This window comes from Myxine glutinosa, chromosome 8 (assembly GCF_964187855.1).
Source record: "Myxine glutinosa chromosome 8, kmMyxGlut1.1, whole genome shotgun sequence".
Classification (NCBI taxonomy): domain Eukaryota; kingdom Metazoa; phylum Chordata; class Myxini; order Myxiniformes; family Myxinidae; genus Myxine; species Myxine glutinosa.
The window spans coordinates 78,651,328-78,679,295 of NC_136268.1; the positions used below are offsets into that span (position 1 = coordinate 78,651,328).

General features: G+C 46.3%; 1 long non-coding RNA gene across 1 annotated transcript in view; it reads left to right on the plus strand.

Annotated features, from left to right (window-relative positions):
* The first annotated feature begins 1,513 nt into the window (after positions 1-1,513).
* Positions 1,514-27,968, plus strand: part of LOC144893160 (uncharacterized) — a 61,621-nt gene continuing 35,166 nt past the window's right edge. The window contains exon 1 of the long non-coding RNA XR_013624220.1: positions 1,514-1,636. This is a non-coding gene — a long non-coding RNA (uncharacterized LOC144893160). The remainder of the gene's footprint in view (positions 1,637-27,968) is intronic.

Consider the following 27,968-nt stretch of genomic DNA (forward strand, 5'->3'; position numbering starts at 1 on the left):
ACTCCACCCACACCCAACTGCCTTCACCACAAAAAAATACATCAGCTTTTTATTTCAAATAAATACAAATGAACTGATATCCACTCTCTCCCTCACCACCACCACTACCTCCCACACAAATCAGGAGCTTACTTTGTAAGCATACAGGTCAACAACCAGCAAGATCCACACAACCACATCTCCTCTTCTCATTCCCAGCTCTCAACTCCAGGAATCCTCCTCTTAATCTACTCATTGTCACCATCTCCAGCAATCTTTCCTGGCAGCCTCACATCCTCAATATCACCCAATCTTCCTCCAAGAGACCTGGTTTTCTCTTCAGGGCTAGCAAATACCGGAGTTCAACTGTCATCTGCGACTCAACCACTGCAAATCACAAGACCAGTAATGGAATACTGCTCCCATGTCTGGGGTGGCACTCCTCCATCAATCATCAGTATTATGGATCACATTCAAGCCAATTGGATTTCTGACTGATTAACGATCCCACTTTTCTTGCCATGTCCAAGACCAGTCTCTTCCCTACGCCTCTTCTACTGATACTACCAGTCAGCGAGCGCTCTGTCAAACTCTGTTTCTATTCCTCCTCCTCCTCCTCCCCCTCTTCACTCTTTTCGGAACAGCTGTCAAGCTTCTATCAATCACCCTTTCTGCATTACCTCCCCCCCCCCCCCTCCCTCAAATTGCATCCGTATGTATCAATCGCCATGCCTCCTTCTTCACCTGCACTACCTCTTTTTAGGGCAACCTTCCCAACAGTGTTCCCGTGTCTTACATCAGCCTGCAGCATTTCAAGTCACGAATGAATTGTCTGGACCTCACTTAATGATCTTCTTTCTTTGCATTTTCACCCAAGGGGGCCCTCTAGGTTTTGGGCTCGTCTCTTCATTTCCCTGTGGTGTCAACAAAAGAATAGTTTCCTTAACTGTGCCAGTGTTGAACTGTGCTTAACTTAAATTTAATATTTAAACAATGGTGTCTCAATCAATGAAACACAGTCGTGAGAAACATGATAAATCCTGTGCGATTCTGATGCACAGTACCAGACTGTTAGTGATTCGGTGCTGCTGGTACAGTTTCTTGGCAAGGGTTATACCGAGTGGTTTTGCTATTGCCTTCCCAGCAGTAGTTAGGGCAGGAATTTAATTGTAATTTGTTCATGATTCTGGCAATAGCTCAGCTGCTCTTCCTAAAGGATCCAGTGGGATTTTTAACGTCCCCACCAATTAATGTCGGCGATTGTATGCCAATTAACGTCCATCCAAGGGGAACCCTGCCTGTGAAACACTGGGATGCCAGTTAATATCTCAGTCGCCATTCAAACCAAGGCTAGACAGCTTAGAGGTGAGTATGCGTACCTCTCCAGCCGAGGCCATCCTGCCAACCCGATATATCCTTTGCATGTGCACAGTGCACCTCGAGGAAGGTGAGTGCAGAAGCTTTTCATCAATCCTGACTCGGATCGGACCACACCCTTTCACCACGCGACCACGCCCAGTTTAACCCCAACGTGCTGGTCCCGCACCCCCATCTGCCTCGTGCGTCAAGGCTGGATTTGCGGTTTTCTTTACAACGAGAAACATCTCGGGGGCTCTGACCGGAGCTCCTTTACAGGAACAAACGAGAGCGTTTGCAGGTTAGAATTCCCTCGTCTACTTTTCCAACCTCAATCAATCATTTTATGTTGCGCCTGTCCAGGGTTAATTTCCTTTCCTCCATAGTTGGTTCACGTGTACACCGGCCCGCACCGCAGCGCTCACTCTCTTCCCCAATCTGTGATCCTCTCCACCGGGCTTCAAATGAAAGAAGACAGGCCGGCGCCGTGTATCAAAACGTGACAGTTTGACATTTCATTTGAATGTATTTAAACCTTCCGTGTCGATGTTCGTGCGTGTTTGCGAGAACATACGTCCTTTTCCATCCGATTTATTCTCCGCGTCGCAGCCACTCCGCAGTTTCTATTCATCTTTTAATCTGGAAATGCATTAATCATTCAACACTCAATCCATTTCTCTCAGTCAAACAGCACGAGCCTAACCATAACCCTAACCCTAACATAGCCTCGGGTAGGTTATCTAACCCTAACCCTAACCCTAACCCTAACACTAACCCTAACCCTAACATAGCCTCGGGTAGGTTATCTAACCCTAACCCTAACACTAACCCTAACATAGCCTCGGGTAGGTTATCTAACCCTAACCCTAACACTAACCCTAACCATAACCCTAACATAGCCTCGGGTAGGTCATCTAACCATAACCCTAACATAACCTCGGTTAGGTTATCTAACCCTAACCCTAACCCTAACACTAAACCTAACCCTAACATAGCCTCGGGTAGGTTATCTAACCCTAACCCTAACACTAACCCTAACCATAACCCTAACATAGCCTCGGTTAGGTTATCTAACCCTAACCCTAACACTAAACCTAACCCTAACATAGCCTCGGGTAGGTTATCTAACCCTAACCATAACATAACCTCGGTTGGGTTATCTAACCCGAACATAGCCTCGGGTAGGTTATCTAACCCCAACCCTAACATAACCTCGGTTAGATTATCTAACCCTAACACTAACCCTAACATAACATCGGGTAGGTTATCTAACCCTAACATAACCTCGGTTAGGTTATCTAACCCTAACACTAACCCTAACACTAACCCTAACCCTAACATAACCTCGGTTAGGTTATTTAACCTTAATCCTAACTCTAACCCTAACATAACCTCGGTTAGGTTATATAACCCTAACCCGAACCCTAACCCTAACATAACCTCGGTTAGGTTATCTAACCCTAATCCTAACGAGCACTAAGACGTTTTAGCTTGAGCGTGGTCCTGATGTTGAGCTGCGTAGCGATCGTTACCAAGGTCTCAGCGGGTTCCTCCGCAGTGAGTCCTCTTGAACAGCGAAAGCGAAACTCGGGTCAGATGGACCGAATCTGTGACGACGACGCGTCCTCTGCGTGGATGGCTTCCCAACGAGAACATTCGGCTCAATCAGGGACGTTCCGGAACTCAAAGCATCATGCACACTCGTTTTTCATCGTCTCATAAGCAGTCACGGTGTTCACATGTATTACTGTATTTTCCAGAAGCATACCGATTGTAGGGCGATCCATCAACGTGTGCGTGCACCATCCATCAGAAAGACGTTAACCTGAAGGACCCGTGTGGTGTACCAATAATACTTTTGGATGGTATACTTTAGAGATCGCATGGTGTCTTCCACGCAGAGTATGCGAGTTCATTCTTTCAAAAGCGGGAAAGCCACAAGATTATCTATAGCCTATAGGAGTGGACAGCACAGAACAGAACTGGATTTGGTGGTGGTATGGAAGCGACAGTTGAGGATCATAGAACAGAACTGGATTGGTGGTGGTATGGAAACGACAGTTGAGGATCATAGAACAGAACTGGATTTGGTGGTGGTATGGAAGCGACAGTTGAGGATCATAGAACAGAACTGGATTTGGTGGTGGTATGGAAGCGACAGTTGAGGATCATAGAACAGAACTGGATTTGGTGGTGGTATGGAAACGACAGTTGAGGATGGCTAAAGATTCTAATGCAGTGGCGGGAAAGCATGTTATCACCCAGCTGTTTTTTGGTATGGATGAAGAAAAATGAAGTTCAGAGCAGGGCTTAGAAGATTATATCATACAAGTGGGGGAAGTGTAGGGGTAACATAGTCATAGAGTACAAGGAGAGGTTGAGGGCCACGTATGAGCAACTTAGTGAAGAAGCGAAAATTTGGAGGAGTGGAAGAAGTACAGAGAGGCATTTTGGGGAATGGCAGAAGTTTTGTGCAGAAAGACGTCAGAAAAGGGTCCATCATCGGGGGATATAAACCAGGTATGGTGAATGGAGGAAGAATCGAAGGCAGTTGGTGAAAAGAAAGAGGTTTGAAAGAGGATAGAGAAGATCAAGCATATAGGGAGACAGCCGTATGCAGGGTTGTTGCACCTGTACTGGCAGAAGAAGAAAGCATCAAGGAGAGCTGTGGATAAGGTGAAGAATGATATGGAAGAGGACGTGTAGAACAAGTTGGAAGAGGATGGTGGGAGGAAGATGATCGATAAATTGGCTCATGACAGGGATTAAGATAGCAAGTACATGAAAGGGGATTAAGGATGATGGCGGGAGGCTATTGACAGAGAGGGACGCAGTATTGAAGGTGTGGGAAGGACATTTCAAGGAGCTGGTCAACGGGGAAGGAAGCAACGACGAGCTGGAGCTTCCGAGTTATGTGGAGGGGAAAGCGGAGATCACGGAGGAGAAGGTGCAGACAGTTTTGAAAATAATGAAGAAGGGAAGAGTGCCAGGCATTTATGCGGAGTGAACAGAGATGATAATTGCAGCAGGAGATGTCAAAGTAGTGTGAGAGACGGTTCGATTATGGAGGACAGGACGACAAGGTTAATTGTGGCGATATGGAAGGAGAAGGGGGATGTTCAAGATCTATAGAAGTACATGGACATTACACTTAGTCATGTCATGACAGTGCTGGATAGTATTCTCGACATGTGGATAAGGAAGAGCATGGAGATGGAGATCAGAGAAGAGAAGCAGGGGTTTCGAAAGGGTAGGGTACACGGATTTTTTTTTTGATTTTTTTTTGTATACTGAATCGAGGCTCGTGAAAGAGCTAACATTTACTTCACAAACAAATCAACCAGACAAACAAAATATATAAAAAGAGGGAGCGGAAAACAAGATGGGGAGAGAAGGGGAAGCACACAAACACAACATTTGAGAGCAGGGAGATGTGTGGAAGGGAGAGGGCTTGGGGGGAGGAGGCGTGGGAAGGGGGTGGGGGGGATGTTCATGCTGAGACAGCTTGTGCAGAAGAGTTTGGAGGTGCAAGGTGAAATGGCATTGGGATTTGTGGATCTGGAGAAGGCCTATGACACTGTCCTGAGATAGATGGTGATGGTGACACTGAGATGGATGTGAGTGTCGGAAGCATAAGTTAGGTTGGTGGAAGGGATGTACAAGGGAAAGATGGTAAGAGTTTTGGTTGGTCCTGTTATATCAGAGGCGTTGAATGTGAATATTGGTTTGAGGCAGGGAAGTGCTCTCAGCCTACTCCTGTTTATCAGGGTGATGGAGCTGGTAAGCAGGAAGGTAAACATGAGAGGTATTCTGGGGAGGATGATGCATGCGGACAACCTGTTGGCTGCTGTGGTGGATAGTAGGCAGGAGATGCAGGAAATACTGGGGGGGGGGGGGGGTTGAAGGAGGCATTTCGGAAGCATGGGCTGAAGATGAGTATGGATACGTCTGAGGTGATGTGGGATGGGCAGAAGAGAAAAGGAATTAATATCAGGTTCGAGGGGAAGGAGATCAGACATGGAAATAGGTTTGAGTATCTATTTGGAAAAGTGAAACCTGGAGGGAGCGTGAGGGGAGCGATATAACGACCATCAGGCCAGATCATTGGGTGGGAGCAATCCAGCTGGGTTGATACAAGGTGTGTCGGGGAACGCAAAAGACCCCTCCCCCCTTCTCCTCTCCCCCCGGCAATTCCACGGTAACTGACATTACATTTTCAGTACCTAAGGTTCAGAAACTGATATGCAGAGCTGTCAGACATGTATTATAATAAATCGATATTATAAAACAGGAGTGTCTGTCAGTCTGTCTGTCCGTCCCCAAACTACTACCTCAGTTTTGGGGCTAGCCCTGCCAAACCTCCTATGGAACGTTTTGGGGTCCCAGTGGATGTTGTACGGTAGGTAATTTTCATAAATTCCTCAATAAAATTATGTTTTGAAATTAACTTGATACGAACGTGCCCCGAATCCAGAAGTGAACACATGATGATAATGAGCTGGTTTGATATCTCATTACAAACGTCATTTAACACAGTATTTTGTTATAGAAACGTCAGCATGGATTTAAATATTTGTTTATGTCATGAGTGGTCCTAAAAGTTTATTTTTTATATTAATGCTATTTAATTTGTGATTGGAGTTATGCTGTTTGGAATGAAAAGAGAGATATTGAATTTAAATATGAATGAGGAAATGACGTGCGGGTTTCTACTTTCTAACCGTGACATTCGTGGATTCGCCATACGCAGATTCGCCATTGACTGGAGATAGAAACATTCAGACTAGGTACGTTTTTTGTCCAAGTCCTTCACGAACCGGCTGTCCATGTCTGACATTCGACTGAAGATGGCCCAAGAATGTGGAATTTATTGGTTCATTGTTTAGCATTCACCGTTTCCACATTGTTTGTTTGTGCATAGCACGGGTACCTCGCAAGTTCATGATATTTTGGTTGTTGGATACTTGAACCTAGCCCTACTTGATGACATAAAAATTGGTTTGTACCTAATACTGTCCGCACAGGACAGTTAATCATTCATTGGTAACTGAAATTACCTGAAATAAACATGACAAAATTTCAGTATTGTTTGAATTAATATTGTCCTCAAACATGTACTTGGATCTTAAATGGAGGTCATGTAAAAGTTTCAGTCAATTAAATGGAGGTCATGTAAAATAGAACACATGTATATAATGAATATGAAACTTATTTATAATTAGGAACAACATCCAACAAATACTTGGTAACTGATGTTACGGTAACTGATTTTATTGTTTTTCCATGCTGAAATCGTAGATTGAACATTAGCCCCTAGTTCCGATTTCGATTGGATTTTTAAAGTTTGACGAAACATTTAACCATTTGAATTTCACAGAAAATTGGAACATTGTATTAAATAGTGAGAAAATTTATCAGTTTGAATTAAAAATGAAATCCATTCAAACAAAACTAATCACTATATGCAGTACATGTGCAATCAATGACATGTTGGCAAATAAAGAAAATACGAGTAACATACTTAAACTCTAACTGGCTCAATAAATGGACTTCATCGTCACAAATTGCAGAGCTCCTGGTATGAATACCGTAAAATTGGGTGAATAGGGACAGCAAGGTGAATAGGGACAGCAAGGTGAATAGGGACAGCAAGGTGAATCGGGACAGCAAGGTGAATAGGGACACAAACTGAAAAAAAGTTCGGAAACTTTTTTCGCTGAAAATTGATAACCAAACTGATTTGTTGATATTTGGGTTGAAAGTGTTCTCTTGTTTTAAAAAAAAGCAACTTATAGTCCCTATTAACCCCATATATGGGTTAAATAGGAATACATAGCATTTTTATGGCTGTCCCTATTCACCCCGTTTTACGGGTGAATAGGGACAGTCACTAATACAAAAAGATAACAATCAAGAAATAGGGACAGTTTGGAGAAACTTTTTATCCCATATTTTTTTTCTTTGGCACCGTGGTTTATATTATGGGTGCATATTATGTGCATCCATCTGAGCTATCAATTTAGCAATAAGTTGGAATCTCAGGATTGTTTCTTGATTATTATTTTTTTGTATTAGTGACTGTCCCTATTCACCCGTAAAACGGGGTGAATAGGGACAGCCATAAAATCCTATTTATTCCTATTTAACCCATATATGGGGTTAATAGGGACTATAAGTTGCTTTTTAAAAAAACAAGAGAACACTTTCAACCCAAATATCAACAAATCAGTTTGGTTATCAATTTTCAACGAAAAAAGTTGCTAAAACTTTTTTTTCAGTTTGTGTCCCTATTCACCTTGCTGTCCCTATTCCCCCCATTTTTTACGGTACATGTGTAGAGTGCGTTTTGTTATCACCCCAAGGATGTGTTTATACATGTTCCAACATTCAAATTTAAGCGTAGAACGATAAATACGTGTTATTGTGTTGACTAGAATGTATCTGGATGCTAGTACAGTTGTTGTTGTTGGTGTATGGACCTGGACAGTTCTGTCGAACAAGCCCGTGGCACGGAATGTTTTTAGATGTGGGAATGATCTGTAGGAGAGTTCAAATCACAAACACCAAATAATTCGAAATTAGGGATTTTATAATGCTCTCTCGCATTAACTAGGATCGGGGAAACCAACATCTTCAGCATCTTATCTCTGGTGTAGTAGATGTTGTCCTCCTAAGTGGGCCCCTTCGGATAGTGGTCAGCACAAACCATTACAGACACTTCAAAGTTCTGGCCCTGAACATCCTTTATTTCGCCAGCATACTGCTCACCATCATATTCAACAACGCGCCAGCCGTTGCCCTTGCTGTTCTGCAGGACAATTTTCAGTTGGAAGTGAATCTTCTTTTGCCTCCTTTGTCAAGGTCAACTTGAATCCATTGGCATGGAAATTTATCTGGACTGGACAATGCAGCACAAGTTCAGCTAGGCAAATATATAGACAATTCTTTCATATTCTTTGATGATGTCAGATCAAATTAATATTGCTATAGTATATTTGATGGTTTCTTGGCTGTTGCAACAACGATGACAAGATTCCGGAATTAGGATCAAAGGAAATATCCTCCATAAGCTGTAAACTGAAATGAAAATGATACTGTAATGCAGGCAAATGTTTATGGAGATAAAAAATCACATAAACACAATATATACCCGATTGGCATCGATGGTTGGGGATATAAATCAGCATCCACATAGCTCGCATAATATTCAGAAAACAATAAATGGAACAAGCTGCCTTGTGGGTAATATTGATTCCCAAAATGGCACCACCTATTGACAATTATTGGTGCCAATTAGTGACACAAAGTTATCAATCCTGACAAATCTCACACTCTCACTATGCCTCTCCGAAAAGACCAACTGGACAACCCTCTCATCTACTTTCTCAACACTCCTCTCCAAGAAGTTCTGTCACTCAAGGTTTTCACTCAACTTGTCTTTCACAAGTTGTCACTCAACTCAAGCCCGCTTGGAGTTTGCAAAAAAGCACCTAAAGGACTCTCAGACTGTGAGAAAGAAGATTCTGTGGGCTTTCATGTGTCTTTCACCGAGGAGAGGCTCCGGTCTGGCCACTCTGCCATAAAGCCCAGATCGGTGGAGTGCTGCAGTGATGGTTGTCCTTCTGGAAGTTTCTCCCATCTCTACACAGGATCTCTGGAGCAAAGCCAGAGTGACCATCGGGTTCTTGGTCACCTCTCTTACCATGGCCCTTCTCCCCCGATTGCTCAGTTTGGCCGGGCGGCCAGCTCGAGGAAGAGTCCTGGTTGTTCCAAACTTCTTCCATTTAATAATTATGGAGGCCACTGTGCTCTTGAGAACCTTCAATGCAGCAGAGATTTTTTTGTGGGCTTCCACAGATCAGTGCCTCGACACAATCCTGTCTCTAAGCTCTGCAGGCAGTTCCTTCGACCTCATGGCTTGGTTTTTGCTCTGATATGCATTGTCAGCTGTCAGACCTTATATAGACAGGTGTGTGCCTTTCCAAATCATGTCCAATCAATTGAATTTACCACAGATGGACTCCAATAAAGGTGTAGAAACAACTCAAAGATGATCAAGAGAAATGGGAGGCACCCGAGCTAAATTTCAAGTGTCATAGGGACTATAAGTTGACTATAAGGGTCTGAATACTTATGTAAATGTGATATTTCAGTTTTTTATTTTTAATAAATTTGCAAAACTTTCTAAAATCCTGTTTTCTCTTCGTCATTATGGGATATTGAATGTAGATTGATGAGGGAAAAAATGAATTTAAATGATTTCAGCATAAGGCTGCAAATAACAAAATGTGAAAAAGTGAAGGGGTCTGAATACTTTCCGAATGCACTGTACATATATATATATATATATATATATATATATATGTAGGGAGCTATTATGCCCCTCCCCCTTTGTTAATTCTTGCTGCTTTACCAATTACCAAGTATAACCAATTATATGTTTTGTTTTGACTGATTGCTGTACTCTTTTATAATACTTAGTCCTTTCTTGTGCATTGAGGATGTGTAATATCCTAATAAGGAGTTCTGTGCTTGTGAGCTCTTGGCCTGTGTGGGCACAATCTCTTGTTCCCCTTCCTAGCCTTGGTTGCAGCTGCTATCTCTCTGCCTCCCTCATAACTTTGCCAATATCCTGTGGGCTGACACATTTATGAGTGTCCCCTCCTTTTGTACTTTCCCAACCAAGGTCTCTATACAGAAAGTTGTAAACATGTTGCCACATATGGCTGACCATCTCCTTATCTGAGCTAACCTATGAGTGGCCTTGGATGAGCTTCCTCTAACTAACTGAACAACAGGATGGGACTATGGTGGGAGGGCCAATGAGCCCATTCTGTCTCTGTATCTTGTGAGCTAAAACCACACCCGATATTCCTTATATAAAGCAAGTTTTAATCGAATTATTTCAGAGCATCTTGTTGTAGTGTTGGTCATTTCATGTGAGCTTCCTGCGACTTCCTGCTTCTCCGCAAGCTTGTGTATCGAGTTCTAATAAATATATCCGTTGCTCCTTTCTCTGAGTCTTCTGAGTCCCAAGTTCTAAGTCCCAATCCGACAAGTGGTGGCAGCGGTGGGATCAGTCTGTGCAGTCCGGGACGCGGTCCCAGGCAAGTGAGTGGTGAGACCAGCTGGCAATTGATCCGGGTCAGGTGAGCTGTGGTTTTCTTTTGTTTTTCCTTTTTAGCCTGGGGGTCAGTCCAAATTGTAACCCACTCTCTTGCTCGGGTGCCGTTTGTTCCGTTCCCTGCTCAAACCTGATCCACGAACCTAAATTTAAATACGGACCGCTTGGGTCCCGGAGCAACTGACTGTTTATGGACTCGTCAGGGTAACGTTACGTAAGGGAAAGTGCCCCACGTTGGGCGCCTGAGGGTAAGGAGTAATAGATCTCTGGGTTGTGAGGGTAAGGATAAGGGCAGCGTCCCGATCTGAGGCCTACCCGGGAGACGTTGGAATTACAAGTAAGGTTAGAAGTATTACACGGGCGTAGGACGCCAGGAGAGTACAGTAAGGGTAGGATAGACGGCTGTGTAGGCGGACGAGCCTCTCAGGAGAGTACATAGAAGGCCGTACCACGCGAGGTGGGCGAACCTCACGGGTACAAGGCTACGAGTCTCTCAAGAGTTAGGTAGAAGGCCGTACCACGCGAGGCGGGCGAACCTCATGGGTACAAGGCTACGTCGGTAAACTAAATTTTCCTAGGATGGGGAACAGGATGGGTAATAAGACTGTAAAGGCAGGTGAACCGCTTAGAAATACCCCAGCATTTTTCATGTTTCGGAGGTATGGCTATGATGCTGCGAGACCAGGGAATTGCGCTGACTGGGTTGCGCTGACTAAGGATTTAGGTGAACCGTGGCCCGAAGGAGGGTCTTTTGCGCTGGAAAAATTGGACGTGTTGTATGAGGCATTAGAAAAGTTAGAACAGGCCACGAAACACTTCCCGCCTGACTATTGGAAAGTCTTTGGTTGGTGGAAGGAAGAAGCGATGAAGCGACACGCAAAGTCGAAACAGGCCAACTTGGCCGGTGAGGTAACAAAACTCAAGGGTCTGAGGAAACAGGCAAATAAAATGCAGGATGAAGCGATTAAAGAATTAGAGAGGCAGGCCAACGCGCGACTGATGTCGCTCGTTGAAAACCCAGACCCCGCGGTAGGGGAAGTAGTGACCAATCTACCCTCCCCAGCCCCAGACCTAAGCCCTGTCCCGGGGTTTCAGGCACCACCTATCCTTTCTGCGCTCCCGCCACCACCTCCCTGCAACCCCGCTACCCTCGCGCCCCAGATACCCCAGAACCACCCGAGCCAGGGAAGTCCGTTTGCACAACTCGGGGCTAACGGGATAGATGACGGGACCGACATCGCAGGGTTCCCGCCACCGATAGGACAGGATGGGTTATACCCCTCACTGGTAGGCTGTAATGGGAAAGAGACCTCACAAACTACCCCATTGGAATGTCAGGAAATAATGGGAAGGAAAACATTGTGCCCCGTACAAATTATTGGAGTTAATGCTCAAGGTCAGGGGGTTCGAGAAAGGGTACCATGGAAAGAATCCTCTTTAACGGTAATGCGGGAAAGGATTCAACATTTGCTTATTGAGGATCCACGGCAGATAGTGCCAACCATGTCGAATTGGTTTTTAGCTGGCGAGTGCGACTATCGAGACATAACTCATATGGGAGTATCCGTGCTCCCACCCAAAGTATGGGAAAGGGCTAGACAAAGAGCACACTGGCCGATGGTCAATCCAAGGGCAGCAGGAGCGGGCCAGATAACACTAGCGCAATGGGAGGCACTGAAGGTCCGGCTGCTGGATGCCATCGAGCTGGCGCTGTTGCCAGCAGGGGGTCCGGATTGGGGAAACATCGGGGCCATAAAACAAAAACCAGGAGAATCAATTGGAGATTACCGAGAAAGGTTGGAAAAGGCCATCGCGCGCTGGGGAGGACTGGGTCCGATGCAGCTGGGAGGGCTACCCCAACCATTGGTAAATCAATATCTAATCGAGGGGCTTCGGCTGATATTAAAGAAACAGGAACAGTCCGTCCTCTTCGGCTGGAAGGGAATGACAACCAACGAATTATGCGACAAGCTGGAACAATGCCCGGGCTCCTCCTTAGAGGAGAAGAAGGATATTAAGGAGGAAATATTGCAAATGTTTGTCCAGGAGAAGCGGGCTCAATTTAATCAAAATAAAAAGGGGGATCAGAGTCAGAACTACATACGCGAACAGTGCCAGAAGTGGGGGCCTGTCCGGGGTTATGAGGACCACGGGAGGAGCGGTTTGCCTTTCTATAAGGGCCAATTCCCCAACGGAGAGTGGATCCACCACGAAGGTAACGACTGCGAAGGTTGTACTGCTGAGGACTTTGGACTAATTAATATGGACGAAATAAAACAACAATGGACAATACCACCCCCTCTTCCTCCTCCTCCTCAAAACCCTCAAACTTGGACCGTGCAAGGGCCCCCTCCCCAAAATTGGTACCCACCAAGACCCCTTCTCCAAACCCCTGGACCACCCCCCAATAGTGGAATGCAGAATGGACCAAGGGGGAACTGGGCCCCGCCTCGGGGTCCGCCGCAATGGCAACCAGTAAACCAGTCACAGTGGGGGCCGCCAGAACGCCGGCTGGGCAGAAGGGGCGCCGTAGAGGGACGACCTATGCCCTCCGCACCACCGGTTCCGCGGGAACCGTGCTTTTATTGCAAGCAAATGGGACACTGGAGACGTGATTGCCCAAGTGCTCGTAAGGGGTTTCCGCCCCAATACAATAGAGGGGCCTATTGACGGGACGCTGGCGGGTCGCCCAAGGAGTGTCCTCTCTTGACCATGACACCGGCAGAGGAACCGACCTTGACGTTGGACGTGGAGGCAAGACAATTAGAATTTCTCGTCGATACGGGTGCGACTCGCAGCACAATTAACAAGGGGCAATTGCCCTCTTTGCGCCCCACGGCGAGGAACGTTCAAATACTGGGTGTTTCGGGCTTACCCCAAGCGCTTCCTATTTCGGAGGAAGTGCGAGTAACATGCGGCCCGCTGGAGGCTAAACATGCGTTCTTGATGACTACTACCGCCCCGACAAATTTGTTGGGACGGGACTTGTTGTGCCGATTGGGCTGTCAAATCTCATGTACAGAGGAGGGAGTTTTCGTAGACGTCGCGGAATCAAAACGCGACCTGTTGATGATGGCATTGTCTCGGCCCGGCCCCACCGTGTATTGGTGGCGCTTGGATGAAGGGGCTCTGGCTACTTGGATGCATATCATAGATAATGTGTGTTTGGACAGTTCAGTTCTGCGAGATTGGCTACAACTGCACCAAATTTCGATAAAAAAACTTAAAGGACAATCCACCCCATTGCACTGCGTATTATGATGCAACGGGCGCGGACGAGAATTATCGAGAGAAGGTTAAGGAAAAGCTGGGCGAGCGCTCGCCTCTACACTTATCACGGATATGGATCGGCTGTGAGGGAATAGGAATCGAGGCAGTCCTAACCTCGAGTCAGCGTGCGTTGACCCAATACCCCGAAGGAGCGGCCGCCCATGTTACCCTCACTACTGCCAAGGGGTGGCCGCCGGAAAGTGTAGGTTGGATGGTGGGGCGGTTACGAGAAGTTCCCTTACAAGGTTATCGGTGTAAGAGGGGCCGCTGGACTTTGAAACGGCTCCAAAATGGTGAAGGGTTCTCAATTGACTTCAAGACACAACGGAGGGATGGAGTGTTCGAAGTAGCAGAGTTGCCTCCTAAGGGCACCAATGCCATGAGGGCAGTGCTGACGGACCCGGGTGAGTCAGATTACCTCCTAGCGGAGGTGCCAGACAATTTATGGCCTAAGAGCGACGATGAGGTTGGACGGATGCGAGACGCCAAACCTCTAGTGATAGCAGTGCAGCCGGGGATGCGTTTGCCAAACGTAAAACAGTATAAGCTACGACCTGAGGCCGACATAGGCATAGCACCAGTCATTCAATCCCTAGTGGAACAGAAAATTATCGTGGAAACTAACAGCCCATGTAATACACCAATTTTGCCAGTAAAAAAGCCGTCGAAGGACAAATGGAGGTTTGTACAGGATTTAAGGGAGGTGAACAAGGTGATACAGGGCATACACCCACTAGTTCCAAATGGAGAAACCCTCATGATGTCAATCCCGCCGGACGCAACATACTTCACAGTTATCGACCTTTGTTCTGCGTTTTTCTCTGTGCCCATCGCGGCTGAGTCACAATACTTGTTCGCTTTTACCCATAGGGGGCGCCAGTATACTTGGACAGTACTACCTCAGGGGTTTTCAGATAGCCCCACTCTGTTTTCTCGGGCGCTGCACCGCGACCTGGCGGATGTGGAATTAAAGGGAGGGTCAGTGTTGTTGCAATACGTTGACGATTTGTTGATTTGCTCCCCTTCGAAGGAGGCGTGCGAAATGGATTCCATGGCCCTATTAAAGGCCTTGGCGGCCAAAGGCCACAAAGTAGGCAGACCAAAACTTCAGTTTGTGCGGAAGGTTGTAACTTACTTGGGACACGCCATTTCACACGGAAAACGAGAATTGGATGCTGGACGGGTGAACCGCTATCATGGAGCTGCCTCGCCCTCGCTCGCAACGGCAAATGCTGCGCTTCCTAGGTATGACGGGATATTGCCGCACTTGGATACTTGATTTTGCGCTGCTGGCTAAGCCACTGTACGAGGCGACCAAATCAAACGCCCCGGACGAATTGGTATGGACAGATGAATTGAGGCGATGTTTTGACGGGCTGAAAAAGGCGTTGGTCACGGCACCGTCATTAGGACTCCCGGATTATGCGAAACCATTTACCCTTTACACTCACGCCGTGGGAGGTTTCGCCCAGTCAGTTTTGATACAGACCCATGGGGATAAGGAGCGGCCGGTAGCCTACTTTAGTAAAAGGTTAGACCCGGTCGAACGAGGGTTTCCGGTGTGCCTGCAAGCCGTGGCAGAGGCCAGGTACGCAGTAGAAAGAACAGCGGACATCGTTATGGGACACCCAGTAACGCTACGGGTACCGCATTGCGTCACTTCGCTGTTGTTACAGCGAAGCACACAGCATTTGTCTAACACTAGATTAATGCAATACGAATCCGCACTGATCACTGCAGCCAACATCACGATCGAACGCTGCACGACACTCAACCCAGCTTCACTGATGCCCACCCCTGAGGAGGGCGAACCCCATGTGTGCGCCGACGTTGTGCAGCTAGTCTCCACGGTGCGATCAGATTTAAAGGACAATCCCCTAGAATACCCCGACTGTACATATTATGTCGATGGATCAGCTAGGCGCGCATGGGACGGGTCCCTGTTGTCCGGGTACGCCGTGTGCTCGGATAGCGAAACGGTAGAAAGCGGGCGTCTTCCACCTACATTTTCCGCACAGCAGGCGGAGCTGTGCGCCTTGACCAGAGCGTGCAGCTTGGCGGAAGGCCTTGCCGTCAACATTTACACAGATTCGGCCTACGCTCACGGCGTAGTCCACGATAAAGGGGCCATCTGGAAGATGAGAGGTTTTCTCACATCTGCCGGTTCAGTAATAAAGAATGGCGCGTTGGTAGAAGGGCTCCTCCGAAGCATTTTACTTCCCCGCGCTATCGCGGTAATTAAATGTCGTGGCCACCAAAGGGCGGACACTGACGTTGCCCGGGGCAATGCAAGGGCGGACGAGGCGGCAGGAAAGGCCGCCAACCAACAGATAGAACGCAACATGCCGATGGTGACACGAGCAAAGAAGACATCCGCACAGATTGCTGACATACCGACTGTGGGACCACCCGCCACACCAACTAAGGACGATATCATAAATTTGCAGAATGCTGCACCGACGGCCGAACACGAGGACTGGCTCAAGCGAGGGGCGATACGCCTCGGGCCAGGAGAAATATGGACCCTTGACGAGAAACCTATAGCACCCCAGGCTTTATTGCCTTGGCTGGCACGCATGGCTCATAAGAATGGTCATGTGTGCCAGAGGGGGGTGATGGGACAGATAAACTACACTTGGGCAGCGCCAGGACTGTCACGGATTGTATCCGAAGTGTGCCGATCGTGCGTGGTCTGCCAGCAACACAATAGAGGGGCGCCGCCGAGACATGCACATGACGGGGGACGGCCCCCGCCTAGTGGGCCGTTCGCAACTATCGAGTTAGATTTTACAGAATTGGAACCAAGCATGTCGTTTCGCTATGTGTTGGTAATCGTAGATATGTTCACCAAATGGGTCGAAGCTTACCCATGCGTCAAGTCCGATGCCCCGACAGTAGCGAAGCGCCTCGTAAGGGATTTTATGTGCAGATTTGGCATCCCCCAGATAATTTCGTCAGATCAAGGGGGTCATTTCACGGCGCAGGTGGTCAAGGGCATCCTGAAGGCGTTGGGCGTTAAACAGTCCTTCCATTGCGTTTACCACCCACAGTCATCGGGACTTGTGGAACGAACGAATAAGACTTTAAAGAATAAACTAGCGAAACTTTGCGCAGACACAGGCTTGAGGTGGCCAGAGGCTCTCCCGCTTGCGTTGATGAGCATCCGTTCCACCCCGGGTCGCACTACGGGCCTTTCCCCCCACGAAATATTAATGGGACGACCTATGAGCTTGCCCGTTTCAGCACCAACGGACATGTCCACCCTTGCTTTGCCAGTAATGGATGACATGCTTTTGAGATTTTGCATAGGCTTGTCCAATGTGGCACGCAGCATCCATGCTCGAGTATGAGAGGCGCTGCCTGAACCAATAGGCCACGCCATCCACGACTTCCAAGCCGGCGACTGGGTGCTCGTAAAGCACTTCACCCGCAAGGCTGCTTTGGAGCCACGGTGGAAGGGACAATTCCAGGTGCTACTGGTCACACCAACGGCAGTCTTCTGCGAGGGTAAACCTTCGTGGATCCACGCCACCCATTGAAAGTTGTCCATCCCCGCACCACAAGCCACACAAGACACCGCACCTCACACTGCTGAAGACAATGCACCGTCTAGGGCACTACAGTCTCCTAAGGGCGGCGATGACGGTCATGATGATGGGAATTCTGGGTAGCTGCCGAAAACCCCCTGCCAAAGATAGGCTCTTGCACTTTGAGCTATCGAGAAAGGACCTCCCCAAGTACCCAGGACCCGACAACTATTCAGCATTTCCCCTCTACCCTGTCAAGTATATAACGGCTCGCTGGGGAGACAAAATAGCGGTGAATTGCTGTAACTTGGAAACAAGCTTTAAGTGGTTATCTGTAAGATGGGTGGAAGCCATAGTGGTACACAATAAGACACCACAGGCACGCATGACAAGACCACGCCTAGTCCTGACTAAGGTTAGGAAAGTGGAAAACGGAAGATACACTGGGGACATAAGTAGTCGATATGCCCCAGGATATCGATGGGGCAAGGGCATCGAGAATACTACCCTCTTATTGCATTATACCCCCATTGGCCCGGATACAACAATGATACTTGAATGTGGAATATGGCCCCCTCGCACGATAATCCCAAATGGAACTGCACCCTACTTACGACCTAGTTGCGCCGCTTATGTCATTAAAACCCCGCCTGCCCAGGAAGTAAGAAGGAAGCCAGAGGAGAACACATACTGGAAGGTCGCACGGCATATGGCCACAGTACAGAACAGGACACGGTGTTGGATGTGTATGCACCTTCCCCGCACCAGCACAGCAGGAATACCAATGGTAGTGTTACCCCTATCGCTCAATGATTTGTGCTCGAAGCCACTAGACACCAAATGCCTTAGTACAACCCTGACAAGCCAAGGTTCTGACGGAACCGCGTGTAAACGAGTTTTTCAGTACTCCCCCCCCATCCAGTCCCGACACTTTGGGGAACGTCCGGCGCCGGTTTGGGTTAAGCCGGCTAAGGGGGCCCTATGCTTAGAAGGAAAGGGCCAAATAATGGTAGGTAAATCCGTGTGTAGAGATACCCTCCTCGCGGACCCTAGGAAAGGGAAACACATGCTGTTAGTAAATGTTACAAGTTCGCCTTTACATAACCTCACACACCTCCAGTTGGCATGGGAAGGGGAAAACGGAACAAACACTATCCCAGACCTTCGCACTTGCATGACCACCCATTTAGTGGCTCCACACGGGACCATGTTTGTATGCGGGAACAAAGCTTACCCGTATTTACCTGATAATTGGGGAGGAATTTGCTATTTAGGATCAGTTTTCCCAGAAATGGAAATGCGACAACACTTGCATAATACCCCTGCACTCATAAGGACACAACGAAGCACCTATTGGCACGACGACGGTACCACCACCTTACACGGCGCTGATTGGGAGAAGGCCGTTAGTTTCTTCTTCCCATGGGCTGGGACGGTCATGAGCAGTTACCGCATTGACAAAATTGCGTTAATCTTAGAAAGTGTGGCCAACGCCACCGCTACGGCACATGACGAAATGTTGGACACAGTTGTCCACCTGCGTACAATGGTTATGCAAAATAGGGTTGCGTTAGATATGCTACTGGCAGACCGAGGAGGGGTATGTGGGATAATTGAGGGTAGATGTTGTACTTTTATTCCTGATCCTTCACAGGGGGTCAGTGCTGCTATTATAAGGTTAAGGGAAAGTGCTCATATATTAACAAGGGATCGAATGGATCGAGAAGCCTCCCACCAGTGGCTTACTGACTGGTTTAAAGGGTGGACAGGTACAATAGTAAAGTGGGTATTGACCGCCTTGGCAATAGTCCTTGGAATCGTGGTCAGTTGTGTAATAATCAAGGCTTTAGTCCTTGCGTGTGTGAGAAAGTTTGCCACAGGATGGACACTGAAGACGACAACAGAAAAGGCCATGGTGATGATCGATAAGCTGATCGCGGGTCCAGATGACACACCGGCCATCGACATGACTGCAGACCGCGGATCCTGGAACGACGACCCGAACGAGTCACTGGGCCGCGACAATGAGATCTCCGCTTCCGAAGATTGTTCTTCCATTGTTGATGTTACCGATAATGATTTTGATTACACAGTTGCGGACCTCAGAGCATTTCAGGCTGCCAGGAGGCCGATTACTCTGGACCCCAACATGTCGCATGCAGACGCCAACGAGTTCCTAAGGGATTCCTCGCATTTTTTCTCGATGTGTAAGGCTATGACTGTTGCTGGCCGCCGACGCCGCAGGCCTACGCCACCTGAGAATAATGTTACTGATGATGTTACCAATGATGATGTGGGCCACTTGCAAGGGTCCCCGACTGATGTTTATGTCTCAATGCAGGCCTTGCCTCTTTACGTTTCACGAGCTCACCTCTATGTCTCACAAGCTCCCAGTGAGTCAAACGTCACTGACCCAGTCCGGGATTTGGACCCAACTGCAAACCCAAGCCCGGATGGAGAGGAACTCAATCGTGGAGATACTCTGAGTTCCGAATCTGATTGTTTTACGAATTCGTCCAGGAATAGCAGCGATGGAAGCAGCATCGCCTCAGACGATCTCGACTTTGACCCAAAGGAAGTTGCTCTCCCTCCTTTGTATACAAGATCGAGGCTCGTGAAAGAGCGAACATTAATCACACAGAAAGACAAACCGACACATAAAACATATAACATAGGGAGCGGTAGACAAGATGGGGAGAGAGGGGGAAGGACACAAACACAACATTTGAGTGCAGGGACCGAGAGACATGGAGACATCGAGAGATCTGAGAGAGGGCGAGGGCTTTGGGGGGGGGGGGGGCGTGGGAAGGGGGCAGTGGGAGAGGTATAAAACATATGGACACTGCCAGGACTTCCAGGAAAGAAGTTGGAATTTCAAACAAGGTGGATCTGGGGTGAATTAGCGGGGGTAGAAAAGATCAAGGTTTTGGATGGGGGAAGATAAGAGATGGTGGTGAACAGCTGTTTTAAAGACCTGGAGGGAGGAGTGGGATTGAAGGGAGTGAGGGAGTTTGTTCCAGAGGCGGGAGAAAAGAGGAATGAAAGAGTGAAGGTGAGCGGAGAGCCGAGATTTCGGCAGTTTAACCATCAGAGGGTTGCTGGCAGATCTTGTGCGACCTGTAGGAATATTTGGGGGACAGAGCACAGAGAGAGCTGGGGGTGCAAGGCCGGAGAGGAGTCGGTAGAAGACAGAAAGACCACCTACCTGCCTGCGGTGAGTGAGTGAAAGGCCCTCAGAGATAGCTTCATCGCGGGAGATTCCAATAATTCTGAAAGCTTTGGTTTCAACAGCGTGAAGCCGAGCTAGGTGTGAGGCAGGAGCACCGGCCCATAGGGGAGAACAGTATTCCATTGAGCTGCGGATGAAAGCCTTGTATGTGGTGAGGAGCTCAGGTGTGCCGAGGAAGGACTTCGCACGACGGAGGATGCCCAGTCGGCGACTGGCTTTGGAGGCCAGCTTGGAAATGTGGTTTTCCCAAGAAAGATCATGGCAGATAGTGAGACCCAAAATCTTGAGCGACAGAACTTCTTGGAGAGGATTGTTGAGAAAGTAGATGGGAGGGTTGTCCAGTCGATCTTTTCGGAGAGACATAGTAAGAGTGTGAGATTTGTCAGGATTGAAAGACATGTTCCACTTGTTTGACCAGTCTGTGATTTTGTCCAGGTCTTCAGAGAGTGAGGAGGCAGCAGACTGCCGATCTGAGGGAAGAGGAATGGAGCGGCAGAGAGTGGAGTCATCAGCAAAGAGATAGAGAGGATTTTCGAGAGAGTCAGAGAGATCATTGATGAAGACCAGAAAAAGCACGGGGCCCAGAACACTGCCTTGGGGAACTCCAGCCTGAACAGGAAGAGGAGATGAGAGAAACCCATTCAGGGCCACACGTTGACGACGACTAGAGAGGAAGTCCGCCAGCCATGCGTGGAGATTTCCATGGATACCAAAGGAGGAGAGTTTGGTGAGCAGAGCGGGGTGCCAGACCGTGTCGAAGGCACGTGATATGTCGAGGGAGACAGCTCTAATTTCCTGTTTGGCATTGAGGACCTCCATCCATTGTTGAGACAGCAGAAGCAGCATGTCCAGAGTAGAGTGACCTGGTCTGAAACCAAATTGATGATCAGAGATCAAGCCATTGGAGAAGAGGAAAGATTTCATATCAGAAGCAATGATGGATTCCATGACTTTGCTGATAATTGGGAGAAGGCTGATTGGTCTGTAGTTGCTAGGATCTGTTTTTGCACCTTTTTTGTGCAAAGCGGTGATGTTGGCTGATTTCCAAGCAGATGGCAGTTGACCTTGAGCAAAAGAGAGGGTGAAGAGAACAGAGAGAGGGTGAGATAGAGCAGCAGAGCAGGATTTTAGGACCCGTGGGCTGATGCCGTCGGGTCCAGTTGCAGAATCAGAGTCCGTTATACGGACCGTTATACGAATCAGAGTCCTTTGGACCGTTATACTTTGTTTTATGGCCATAGGTTTGAGCCACCTGATACTGATGATGTTGTGTCTTCCCCAGATCACCAGCATGTAAGAGACCTCATGAACATGAATATCGATTGAGCGCTGAAGATCTCCAAGGATTTCACCTGGGGAAGCCTGGGCGAGCTCCAGTCGGGGAGGAGTCCTGGCCGCACCTCTGTGGACCAAGGGTGGGTCGGGAGATCTTCCTGGGTGTGGACCCCGGTGGAACCAGAGGTCTTCGTTGTGGATTTGACGTGCTATTCGATCTTCATGCTTCTACGGTCTCACCTCATACACCCATCTACACCTGACCTACATCATACACCCACATACACCCACATACACCCACATACCCGCGGATCATCCTGCTGAGTGCTATGTGTGGTACTTGGGTACGGGACATGCTCACTGGGCTGCATCCGCGTGGTATGTTTAGTGAACCTTTTACACTGTCTATCTCACCTCTCTTGGAGGATTTTTTATGCCATTTGATCACCCTGCTTTTACGGACTTACATTGCATACTCACATACAGACGTGAATCATCCTGCTGAGTGCTATGTGTGGTACTTTGGGTACGGGACATGCTCACTGGGCTGCCTTCGCGTGATATGTTGAATGACTTTCCTGATTTGATTTGTTTCTGCTTTGTTTGAAATAAAGGCCTTTGATTGGCTCGTAGATAACTTTGTATCTTAGATCCAAAAGGGCGGTATGTAGGGAGCTATTATGCCCCTCCCCCTTTGTTAATTCTTGCTGCTTTACCAATTACCAAGTATAACCAATTATATGTTTTGTTTTGACTGATTGCTGTACTCTTTTATAATACTTAGTCCTTTCTTGTGCATTGAGGATGTGTAATATCCTAATAAGGAGTTCTGTGCTTGTGAGCTCTTGGCCTGTGTGGGCACAATCTCTTGTTCCCCTTCCTAGCCTTGGTTGCAGCTGCTATCTCTCTGCCTCCCTCATAACTTTGCCAATATCCTGTGGGCTGACACATTTATGAGTGTCCCCTCCTTTTGTACTTTCCCAACCAAGGTCTCTATACAGAAAGTTGTAAACATGTTGCCACATATGGCTGACCATCTCCTTATCTGAGCTAACCTATAAGTGGCCTTGGATGAGCTTCCTCTAACTAACTGAACAACAGGATGGGACTATGGTGGGAGGGCCAATGAGCCCATTCTGTCTCTGTATCTTGTGAGCTAAAACCACACCCGATATTCCTTATATAAAGCAAGTTTTAATCGAATTATTTCAGAGCATCTTGTTGTAGTGTTGGTCATTTCATGTGAGCTTCCTGTGACTTCCTGCTTCTCCGCAAGCTTGTGTATCGAGTTCTAATAAATATATCCGTTGCTCCTTTCTCTGAGTCTTCTGAGTCCCAAGTTCTAAGTCCCAATCCGACATATATATATACATACAGTCATGTGAAAAAGTAAGTACACCCCATGTAAAGTTTTGACTTTTTCAACATATTTCAACATACAGCTATTTGATCTTCATTTCAACAATATTGATAGATAAAGGTGATATAATATAACAAATATCATGAAACATTTACATTTTGTAGTCCATTGTATAATTTAAATAAACATGAATGCAAATTTCGCATGTGGAAAAAGTAAGTACACCCCTATCAATACATATGAAGTTCATACCGTTGCCTTGCCAGCAGTAGTTAGGGCAGAAATTTGTTTGTTCAGGGTGCTGGCGATACCTCACCTACTCTTCGCGATGGACACCATGATCTTTAACTTCCACCATCTAATGCGGCAGACAGCTAAGGCGCCCATTTTACCATCCATCCGAGGGACAACTCACAAATTGATGAATCATCCTCCTTATGAAACATCAAGATGACAGTTTAGAGCTGGGTAGGGATTCAAACCCAGGATAGACCGTTTTTGAGATGGAGTGTGCATACCTATAGATCTCGGACCTAGGCCATCCGACCAGCCCGACACAAATATACATCCATTTGAAGACTTAAAATTAGCTTTAATTTTCATTCAAATACTATAACTAGAAAGCTTCTGAAAATGTGAAGTCAGTCCGAAGACTTTGTATTCAGACTTCTTCTTCTTCTTCTGTATGCTAAACATGACGGACACCGTGGAAAAAAAAATATTAAAAAAATTGACGACTTTAGGTGACCTTGACCTTTTGACCTCAAAAACAATAGGCTTCAGCGAACCAATATGCAAACCACATTTCAAATCAATCAGATGGACATTAACGATTTCATGCAACCTTGAGATTTGACCTTTTGATCTAAAGAAAACAAAAAAACAAGTGTCATAGCTTTTGATTGGTGAACCAATTCAGTGACCAATATGCAAATTCTTAAAAGTTCAGGTCAATCGGATGAAAATTTACGATTTTATGCAACATTAACCTTTGACCCTTTTACCAAATTATTAATATATCTTCTCCATATTCTCATAATAAATCTTTGTTGAGAAATTGATGACAAAGCTCAAATGGTAAATTAACATTTCAGGTCAATTGGATGAAAATTAACGATTTTTATGCAACTTTTACGTTTTTAGCAAATTATTAATTTGTCTTCTCCATATCTTATTATAATAGAGCAAACGTATATGGTTATGTTTATATGCGACCAAAACGTATTTTTCTTGATATAAAATTAACACCCAAAATACAGTCCGTGCATGAACTCTTAATTGCGTTTAGACTGCTGAGACCCCTGAGACCTTTGACGACCCAAAATACCCCAAAGACCCAAAATACCATGAAGAGCCAAAATACCATGAAGACCCAAAACACACAAAATACCCTGAAAACCCCAAAGACACAAAAGACCCTGAAGACCCCAAATACCCAAAACACCCCAAAGACCCAAAATACCCTTAAATGCCCTGAGGATCCAAAAGACCCTGAAGACCCAAATTGCCCCGAAGACTCAAAACACCCCAAAGACCTAAAATACCTAAAATACCCGGAAGACTCAAAATACGTTAAAGACCAAAAAACCCTGAAGACCCAAAACACCCCGAAGACCACAAAGACCCTTAAAAACACAAAGACCCAAAATACCCTTAAAGGCCCAGAGGATCCAAAAGACTCAAATGGCCCTGAAGATCGAAAACACCATGAAGACCCAAAAGACCCTGAAGACCCAAAAGACACTGAAATGGTCAAATATGCCTGTCCCTCTGAAACGACGACGTGTGGTGAGGCGCACGGAGTCACGCTAGTTCTCATAATAAAACTTTGTTGAAAATTTGATGACAAAGCTCAAATGGTAAATTAACATTGCAGGTCAAACAGATGAAAATTGACGATTTTATGCAACTTTGACCTTTGTACCAAATTATTAATTTGTCTTCTCCATATTCTCATAGAGCTTTGTCAAAATTTGATGACAAAGCTCAAATGGTAAAAAAAAGAAGTTACAGCTCGCTTGGTCAGACACACAGAAGTGATTGCAAAACCCCGTCTCCCGCTGCGCAAGGGACTACTGCATTAAATGCTATCATTTGTTTTTGATTTAAGCAATTTGTCGGTTTAGCTTACACTGACGATGTTAATACGAAATGGACTTCTTTTGATGTGAAAAACATTTGAAGTCGATGGTGCAATTGATGCAAGTTTTTTGAGTAATTCCATGAATAAATGGGAAGGTCAAGCCTGTGATGTACAAATGGGCGAGTCAAAAGGTTGTTCCACTGAAAAGATTTTGAGCAAAAAGAAAAAGACACATCTTCCATTGGCTTTATGAAACTCACTTATTTCCAGGAAGAACATGTGACACTGGCTGTGAAAGTCACGGGATAGAAAGTGACAGTGACACTGAATACAAAACTACAGTACATAGAAGAAGGATGGGTGCGTGACATTGACCAGACACGATATAGAGAGGAAAAATGTGTCAATTGTTTATTTATGGTCCGGGGGGGGGGGGGGGAACTTTTTGATTCCCTTCATGAATGTACTATGAGGTTTTCTGGATATATGATGTAATTGTGTGGGCTGTTTCTCTCAGGAGGCTGCCAGGAAGTGATGCCATATTTTCTTTATGAGGCTGAACCAATGGGATTTTGAATAAACAACATGACACTCAGTTGGTGAGGTTTTCTCGGTGATCTTTAAAGTTATTGTCTAGTACTTTGGCTGAGATAACCTACAAGGAAATACAGGGAAAGGGAAATGCAAAAAAGACATTTCTGCCATGAAATGTCTATGACCTTCCCATCATGACACATGGATTTCTCCCAAACACAGAACATGACAATGCAATATCAAATTTAACAGTCTGACAGCATTGTGAATTGCTATTAAACAATCAGGGTGGAGAGAGTTTAGTAGGGTAAGTTAAAACCTACAAGGGGTAGACACACAGGCACTCCAGCAGGAGTGCAGGTACACTTACACCACTACCTACCTCCACAGCCCAGACAATATCAAAGGGTCGGGCATCCCATATAAAAGATCAACTCTAACATGAACATGTTTTAAAGTCCCATAAAACAATACAAGTTGAATTCCTTTGTGAGGTGTATATCGTTTTGTTTGGGGAAGGGGGTCAGGCAATAGTCATATTAAGGCCTTAGGTCCAAGTTACCCTGCGTCCTCAAAGCGAAAAGCAGGGTTCGGCATTCGGTTACGTCCGTAAGTGTGGCGTACGTGCGTGTCTGCATTTTTAAAATTCATTTTCTCGGCAACCGTTGGTCCGATTGACACGAAATTTTACCATAGGAGCGCCTCCTCCTGTATAATTGTATGAATTATAATTATGTCATAGGTCACGTGGTACATACGCCATCTTGGAAAAAAGGTTACACCTCTATATCTCCCAAACTGCTCATTGGAAAAAGTTGAAACAAGGCTCATTGTCAAGTACTCCCCATTGGGAATAAGATATGTTAATGATGATGTCATCGTTGCCTTCGTTATGATGTCATAACTCGACAAGTATAACGCTTCATCCGATCAGTGTGATTTTTTTTTTCACTGCAACTGTTAGTCTGTTGGACTCTAAATTTTCACTGTAGGAGCGCTTCGTCGTGTAGATTATTTTAATGATAATCATGACGTCATAGGCCACGTGGTACAGGCGCCATCTTGGAAAAATTGAAAACCGTTGCACCTCCATCTCTCCAAAACCGCTCCATGGAATTTTTTTTAATGTGGCTCATTGTAAAGAACTCCACATGGGGAATATGTGTTGTTAATGATGATGGCTTTGGTGCCGTAAATTTGTCGTCATAATTCGACAGGGACAACGCTTTGTCTGATCAGTTCGAAATTTATTGAGTGTGATCTACGCAACAATTATTATATTAGAGAATATAAATTTATGATGTAATCGCACATGTGGTCCGGCAGCCATATTGGATCAAAGAAAAAAAACGTTTAAAAACAGAAGAGTTGGCTCGCACCAAGTTGACTGCACAGGTTAGGTATTCTGTGAATACCATCTAGTTGATGTATGTAATCCTGTGAAGGTTTAGAACTTCCTAGAAGTTTGTTTAAGATACAGAGTCTCTGTGCAACGTTGCCAACGAGATAGACAGGAAAATATCCTTTCAGAGATGACTATGTTAAGATCTCTTGTCTCATCTTATCCTATGTATACTCGGGTGGGTGCAGGTGATGGTGGATAAGTGGGGGAGGAAGGTAAGATAACCTATCACAATCACTCTAGATATCCCCACCCTCCCCTAAAGAGGGAGGGGTTAAATCCTCCTGGCAGCTGTCTATCAAGGCGTAAGAAGGAGAGATTTCTTCAAGGTCTGGGGCAGTGATTTCTGTCACGTCTTGGGAACCATGACTGGTTGAAAGCCTCTGGCAGAGATTTTGTAAATGCCCCGAGTGTGATTGTTCGGGGAAGAAGGTATTGAGAAGCAGACAAAGGTGGCTTTTCCTCTCCAATGGTGTTTCTCTGCTGCGGTATGATCATGCCGACCATGCGTCCTTCTCCAGCTACCATCCCTTCAGCCTGCTGAGTGCTCTCCCACTGATGGACTTCACCTGTGGCCATCTTTTCTCATTTACCACATCTACTGCTTTGGTCAATGACCCGCCAGATGCTGGCACATCTTTTGTACACTTCCCAGGTCGCATATGTGGTTGTGTGGGTGGTACCTCGGGGAGATAGGTTTATTATTTGTGGTTTCATACTGTGTAAATTGTTGTGGTTTCATATTGTGTCTTCATCCAATAAATTAGTTTCATAACGAATGATGTGGCTTGTGTCTTCCGCCATATAGTCTTGTGAACAACTGGGTTAA